We start from the raw sequence: 8,146 nt of genomic DNA on the forward strand, positions 1-8,146 counted from the left end.
TATAGGGGATAGTGATGCAGTGGAATTGTCGACAGAGTGTGGAATTTTTATTAAAGGAGTTATTTTGAGAAACGGGTTAAAGAAATATCATGTATCAGTGGCGGAGGCATGAACGATGCTGCCCTGGGACAGCAGCATAGTTTAAGTAACCTCAGATCTCCTTAGGCCCTGTTGTGTATATTTTTCTATGTGACAGATAGGAGAAGCAGACTTTAGACACCTGCATTCTTTAATTCACTTGCCTTTTTTCTTCCTCTTTAAAGGAGAATATAAGCATTTGCCCAACCACTAAGGCATTCTGTGAGGGTAAATGCAATACAGATTGTTAACCAGTCAGATGCAGTGTCACTAAGTAGAGAACTTGAAACAACAGATAGCACAGGCTGAAAAATTTCAGTAGATTTGGCCAGAGTGCTTGGACTGGAACTCTGTTATCAGCATCCCTGGGCCTGCCAAGCTTTCAGTGGCAGCAGAATTTAAATACTCATTTCATTGACTGCTGACTCAGTTCTATGTGAATTGAATAGGCAGTTTCTAGACCAAGAAACAAAATGTAAAAGGTCCCTATCCTGCTATTACTTCCGCATGAAGCTTAATCTACTAGAGTAAAACCATTACATGTAGCTATTCTGATGGATAAAGACAATGGTGAATGTAACTGTTTGCAGTCCAGAAGCCTCTACAAGTAGTATCCAAAGCATCCTGCAATTAAGTGGTAGTTTTTGATCCTCAAAACTGGCTTATCTTTTTAATAAATAAATAAATAATAACAAACAAACAAACAAACAAACAAAAAAACATACTATGTGGAGCATGCTGGTAGACTTCTGGTGTACGTTACAGCACCTTCACAGATCCAGCAAGGCTAGAAATAGCTTTATATCATGATGTCTATTAAAGCTCCATATTGTATGTTTTCGTACTTGGCATGTAAAACCAAGACACCTATTCCTTAACTATTGATATTAACTTGTCTGTTAAAATACCTGTAGATGATAAACTGTGTAGACTTCATGTTGTTTGATAATGGGCTAATTTGGTCAGCCAAGAAAAGTACCATTTGAATACATCTATTTGCATTAAAGAGATGAACTGTAGAATTTATTTGTCCTTTGTGAGACATCTGAAAGTTAGATAGCTATGTTTGAATGAGTCACTCATAGGCAAGGGAGAAAAATGAGGGAGGTCAATGAACTGTTCAGCTAATTCTAAGACAAGTCAAGTGAAATCTCCTGTCTTATTGAAAAGATCATATTGGATTTTCAAGCAAGTACAACCACAGAACTATGTATCTGTTTTGCAAATTATAATCAACTGGGATAAAAAAAAAATGTTTTGTATATTTTTGCCAGATTTTAACTTTGTCCTTTGAAAATTTTGAAGAAGGGATTATCCCGTGAATATATTTGTGTGTGGGTTTCCACTGTGTTTCCCACTGAGCTGACCTCTCTGCAGTGTTTGAATAAAGAAGTTAACGTAGACATTTCTGAAAATGCACATCAGGTATGTAAGTGTGCACATCTGGCAGTTGTATATGCAAGTGAGATGAGCTTTTGTGTAAGAAGTTGCACATGAATGTTTTTGAACTTAGACATTTAAGGTCAATGACTGTGGAAGATTTTGCACACGGCTGGCTTGAAATAAAAATCCCAGGTAATTGTTAATGGGCAGATTTAAGGACAAGTCAATTTTGGTCCCAGTGTCTACTGAAAGTTGTGACTTTGGCTTTAATAAGGGTTTGTCTGGAAAATATCAACTACCTTTCTGCTTTCTGATTCTGAAAGCCTTAAAATGTTATTCTTCCTTCCCTTCCTGGCACATCACAGGATACTGCCTATAGGTTGTATTCATCACAGGATACTGCCTATAGGTTGTATTCTTGCAAGTTCCAATTTCAGGCAGTGAGTAGAATTTATGAATGCCGAAGAGAATTTCTAAATTGAAAGGTTTTTGGGCTACCATTTTGTTATAGACTGTATGGGACTTTGATCTTTTTCTCACTTTTTTTTTCTTTTTTTTTTTCCTTTTTTTTTTTTAAATGAAATAAAACAAAGTACTCTCGCAACATTTATAGAACAGAACAGTGAAATCCAAACTGGCTACTTCAAGCAAGGCTGAAAAAATAAGGATACAAACTTTCAAATACAGTTTCATAAATTTATAATATAGAGGATATCAACAAAGTTGACCTCTGGATCTCAATTTTATGCTTTGCTTAACATTTACAGTGCACTGACACTTAATCTATAATGTAATTTATTATTTCTGTACAATAAAAATCCGTTATATTTTGTAGGCTGCTTTGCTAGATGAAGTGAAAAAGAATTGCTGATTTTTGATACTTTTGAAAAATTAGACTAGTCACTAGGTGACTAAATATAATCTGAATGAGTGACCAAATTAGAGAACCCATTTTAGAAATTTAGTGCACACCATATTTACTGCTTTTGGCTTTTCAGATTATCTGCATTAGGTACTGAAGTCTGGAGTTCCTATGTGAGAAATTCAATCCTGTACTTAAAGCATTTTAATTATGGAATTTGTTATAGGCACACGTTGTAACTAAGTATATAATTTTAAAGTCATTACATTATATAATTACAATATAGTTAGTGTATCCAGAGTTTAAAAATGCACATTCTAGGTATGAGATTGATATTAAGTAATTACACAGGAAGTTAATGTACAGTCTACATTAATTAGTGATATTTACTTGTATAAAACATGAAGTAGTTTCATTAAATTGTAATTTCAGTATAAAACTATATTTGTAACTGAATTATCATCATTATCATTTTTAATAATAAGTGGTTTGAATCTATTCTACTTTGGTCATGCTCATTGTGCCGCAGACATAGTGTTCAGCATCTCTATCCGTTTTCTTTCTTCTCTCCAGGGTAATCACTTCAGTCTGAGTACACTGCCTAGTCCAGTTTTAGCCTCTGTTAAAGGATGGATGATATAAAGTTTCAAAAACTATGTACAAAATCCCATCTATAGTTATTCTAATTAAATTTCAGTTCTTTTCTACTACCAGAAATGTTGAAGGTTTTTTTGCTCCTTCTTAAGGAATAAAGCTGTAGCCATTGTCTAAACTAACATGTATTTCCTGATAATACAAATAGCATTTGCTGCCACAGGAATCCTTTCCTGCCAATGCCAATGTCAAATGTCTCTAGCATGGGATATAGTCAACATACAACAATTTCTAGTCGCTCAACCTTCACCTGGTTAGTGTATCACCCGATTTTGAACCCAGCTTCACATCTTTTTTTTTTTTTTTTTTTTTTTGTACCCTTTGTTTAGGGATCTCTGAATCAAATGGAAGTTTCATACAAAAAATATGACAGCAGATATGCTGTGAATGCAGTGTAGTCTCCATGTGTGTCATAAGGATGCTGTATTGGTTGTAAGTGAGGTCTGCAGAAAAGGCATGATTCCAAGCTCCAGCACATCATTTAGGTCTAGTGAGGGGAGAACAACACAGAACTTTGTCCAAATATGCAGTGGTCATTTTCCTCAGTATGTCAGATGTTCAGAAATCTCTGGAAAAAAAAATGCTGCACCTGCGGTTAGTGATGGAAGAGGCTAAAATCCCCTTATCATTCCTGACTTTCCCCTTCTTGATAAATGTCTGGCAGATGCTTACCCTACACATAACAATATTTGCAAAGTGAACTGCTGTTTCTGCTGTGCTTATTTATAATTATGCATCTGTGTAACTGTATTCCAGAATTTCATCTGTCATCTGAAAAATATTGATATTCATGTTTTTGTGGTTAAGCACAAGGTTCAAAATATGAAGTGAATGTTACCCACCTCATGACAGCTGCTAACAACTTTTGACAATTTCAAGAAGTAGTATGAGGGGAAGAGGAATGGTTTCATATGATATTAACTATTAAGACCAATAATATCTGAAATGGTAACATGGACAATGGTTACATTTCATACCTCATTGTAAGCAAAATATCAAAACAGTCTTCTTTGACATATGTAGAAACATGTTTGGGCATAAGGGAGGGGATTTCTGATTGCTACAAAAGGCGGTTGGATTGAGGATAAAAAAAATTTAATCTGTCTTTCTTCCCCTATTTTTTAAACCATGCCTGTTCCTGAGTAGTAAACAGGGCCAGGTGTAGCAGAAATAGAGTCAATGAAATAATTCCCTTTGATTTCAACAGATGTTGGACTGAAGCCCAAAAGAGAGAGGGAATACATTTTCTCTCTAGAAGCAATAGTCTCATCTGCTTTCAGTGCCAAAATTTCTTAACAATTTCCCCTTTTGTGGGGAAAACAACAACAACCAACCAACCAACCAACCAACCAAACAAAAAAAAACACACCAAAAATCTTCCTTTCCTTGTCATAAGTTTTCTAACTGTCTCTGTATGCTTTTGTTTAAAAATATTCGGCTTCCATAAAAAATTTGGGGTAAAACCCAACAGTAACGTAAAAATCAATGACATAGGAATACTCTGTTGACTGTCATGGACAAGCCCAGGGGAAGGGCATGGATCCAGCATTACTGCTGCAACCTTATTGCAAAGCCCTGGCACATCTCTTAGAGCCAATGTTTGACAAATGACAAACAGCTTTGTCCATTTACTGCCACTTGCAGTACAGATACATGTTGGATTTTATATTTAATGTGAGTGGGAAAACATGTAGCTACCATAACTTAGCAGCTGGCATGTGACTGAATTTCCCTTCTCATAAGAAACATCAGTGTTTGCAGTAAGCAATGAATTATGGTCAGCAGTTAAGAGAACTTTTCTTCTGAACTTGGAATCACTAGGCAAAGATCTAAGTCTTAGATCAAATCTAAGTCCCAAGGTACAGTTTTTAATTTTGATAACACTGAGAAATCCTGAGTCTTAGCATCAAATAATGAATACAAAATGCTTTGGGATATTGATAAGCCAGGTCCTATATATATATAGTATATATATAAATAATTTGCTTCATGAACTTTTGCTTTGAAGTCCTCTTTTGTTTGCATTTAAGAGATCCTTTCTGGGAGCAAGTACAAATTAGGATCCAGCCTTCAGCCTTCCTTACCAGGGTCTTTCTCTAAGCGTGTAATTAGCTGCAGATGAAACAGCAGCTATTTAAGTGTTTAAGCACCTGATTGCTCCTGGAAATCAGATACTCACATGCCTAAATTACAATAATTTTACCTACTCTCTGCAAGTTCAGTCTCTGGCCAGAAAGTCATTTGGACCTGTGTCAGCAAAAGCAGTATGAGATTCCTATCCATTGTATTTTTCATAATAGAATAGGGGTGGTACAGAACTTTTTTTTTTTGTAACTCTGTAGAGTTATCACTTTTATGGCATAATATTACTTAATATTTGTATACTATCAAAGCCTATAGGAGACAAGAAGTTTTCCAAGCATGCCACTGGACTTACTGTAGCAGCAAGGGATCCAATATAGAGGAGGGAATCTATGCTAAGGCTGAGAGTATTGTTTTTGTTAGGAAAAGAAAAAAAAAGTCAGCTGGATTCATTCTTCCTTTCAGAGGGTATCAAGTGTAAAAAACAGATCTCCCCTAAGAGCATTTGAAAGAGTGGGCAGTGAGGAAATAGCAAGGTGCTTGCTGCTGTTCAGGGATTCTCAGATGTAGAAATCCAGGTGTTATTAAAATAAAATGAACTGCTGGCAGAGCTGCAAAATCACTAGCTAATAAGAATGGATCCAGCATTGCCTGGGGGGGCTGACAGAAGCTCAAAGGAGCGCCTCTCCAACACACTACATTTATCTTACATAAAGGCTGGATTTTTGATTCACTGCAGCTGAATTCGGATGCTCTGTTTCCATTATCACTCACTCTACTAACACAGCCCATTGATTTTACTGCCACCTCTGTTCTCCCTTGTCCTTCTGTATTTGTTTTCCAGGAAACCGGTGCTACAGCCACTGACTCCTCAGAGCTGCTGGCCAGCCCCAGCCTGTGCTCCCCTTGCACAGCCTTGCACCTAAGCAGCATTCAGGTCTCAGGACCATGCTGCTACAGCCAAAACCCTTTTCATCCTGCCAGGACACTGAGCTTTTATACAGTCCAGCTGCTCTTGAGCTTTGGCTGGCTGACTTAATGCAATCAGTTATTACTGATACTTTGAATATGCATGCTAACTAAAATGTGTTACAGCCTGTCAAAAAGCTAAGTGAAATGTTTTTCTTTCATATGGTCTATCCCTAATATAAGCTGTATGCCTTCTATAAAATATATGCATTGCATATATTCATAGCATATACATACAACATACGTATATATTTATCTCTCTCAGATGCTTATTAAGAAAAAAACAACTCCAGATATGGATTCAGGCAACATGGAGTGCCCAAGTAATCATCTCCACGTTTGCTCTTCAGTAAGAACAGCCCCTAAATTAAGTGTATATAGACCTCCCTCCCTGGTGTGCTTACACATATATTATAGAGGTACATACATATTTATCAATACAAAAATTAGTATTATTTTCACTGTATGAATAACCCAATGAAACAAGATAGTGCAAAATATAACTGAATTGTTGAAAAGTCCCTGTTGGGTGGTGATAATTCACAATACCCTGATTCTATAAGACAATAAATATAAAACTTCTTTCTCAAGTAGAAAGCAGCAACCTGCCTCTGTAATATGAATACCTTTGCAGTGCAGCCTGTCTGTCCCAGCAAAACCACAGGGTTGCGATCTGTCTCCCTCCTCTGTGACCAGACTTGAAACAGAAAAGTTGCAGTGTTAGACAAGGCAAAGCCTCTGCTGACTTTCCCAGTTCCACTGACTAAAATAATAATAATAATAAAGTTCTTTACAGTTATATTCCAGGCAGTTTGTGTGTAAGTGTACAGAGAAGAAAGGCCATATTTGAACTTCTAGCCACTGTACATAGGTCAGCAATCCTATGTGAGGAGCTGCTTCATGCTGAGCATTTAATTCCTGTCCCCCACCCCCTCAGGTTCAGGGTTTTTCTGAAAGAACCTGAGGATCTGGTTAACCCCTGACTGAGAAATCTGAACTTTCTTGAAGTCCTTAAAGATACTGCAGAGAAAGCATTAGACCAAGAAGAAAATGAGCCTAAGGCAAGCCAATAGTCTACCAGCCTGTCTTGGCTAGTCTTCATTATTTTTCCCCAAACTCTAAATTAGCCCAAGTGGTTTAGTCTGCAGATTGATTTAGCTTCAGCTGAAAGTGATGAGGATTTTTCCATTCATTTTAGAGATTGTTGGATCAGACTTAACTCAGTTTGTTCCTGAACCAAACCTTAATGATGTCAATAAAGTGCCTTTTATGCACTTTAATGGGCTTGTAGTCATTCCAGTAGTTCCCTATTAAAGAAAATAATTACTTATTTCCTTAGTCTTCTTCCAACCAATGTGGTTTTGGCTTCTTTTTCTTCATTGCTGCCCCTCCCAGTTGGTTCAAATTAGCTTGCTCATAGAAAATGTCAGCACTGAGACAAAGATTCGAATAAATACAGAAACGCAGTTATGCTCTGAGAGCTGGTCCCCTCATGATACACGAGAGGGAAGATAGCAGAGAAAGCGTGTTCTGTTTCATAGCTACATGAAAGACATCATTCCCTAAGGTTGTTTCTGCACTGCGCTCAGGCAGCACGATGTTGGCAGTCACTTTGGTATAGGCAGTGCGGGTGTCCTTACGGGGAAGCTGCAGGGTTACCAGCTTTGGTGTAGGCTGGGTGAGGCCACCTGAGATGCTGGGTGTCCGATTGTCTATGCAAGTACCATGACTTCATTGCCATTAATGCGGAGCTAGCTAAATTATAGCTAGGCTGATAAGCCTCTGTATGCTGCTGTGACACTCCCATTACAGGCTACGTGCAGCTTTCAGCTCTGGATTTGTACTTTTTAGGCTTTGACTTACAGGGCATTGAAGTTAACTGAGAGATTCCCATTGCAGGCACCTTCCTATGCCTATCTTATAGCTCATCAGCCTGCTCAAATGCTTCCCTCTCTTAAAGTGCCTTACCATCATGGGTAAAGTGGAAAGGGATTGCTTATGCACTCTTTAAGATTTGCTTTGGCAGAACAGCCTTAACAATCTTTAAATTTAGATAAAATATCAATTATTAAAATAAACCTAAGATGTGTGTCGCCTGAAGCAAAGAATTAGTACCTG

The 8,146-nt window shown here is 37.4% G+C and overlaps 1 long non-coding RNA gene across 1 annotated transcript; it reads right to left on the bottom strand.

The window, feature by feature from the left end:
* Positions 1-2,811: 2,811 nt before the first annotated feature.
* LOC308191479 lies at positions 2,812-7,079 on the bottom strand. The gene is made up of 3 exons (XR_013948028.1): positions 6,823-7,079; positions 6,655-6,725; positions 2,812-2,942 (listed from the first exon to the last, which is right to left on the bottom strand). It is a non-coding gene; the product is annotated as an uncharacterized lncRNA (long non-coding RNA).
* Positions 7,080-8,146: the final 1,067 nt, after the last annotated feature.

The sequence above is a fragment of the Anser brachyrhynchus genome (assembly GCF_964034855.1).
Source record: "Anser brachyrhynchus genome assembly, chromosome: 3".
Lineage (NCBI taxonomy): Eukaryota > Metazoa > Chordata > Aves > Anseriformes > Anatidae > Anser > Anser brachyrhynchus.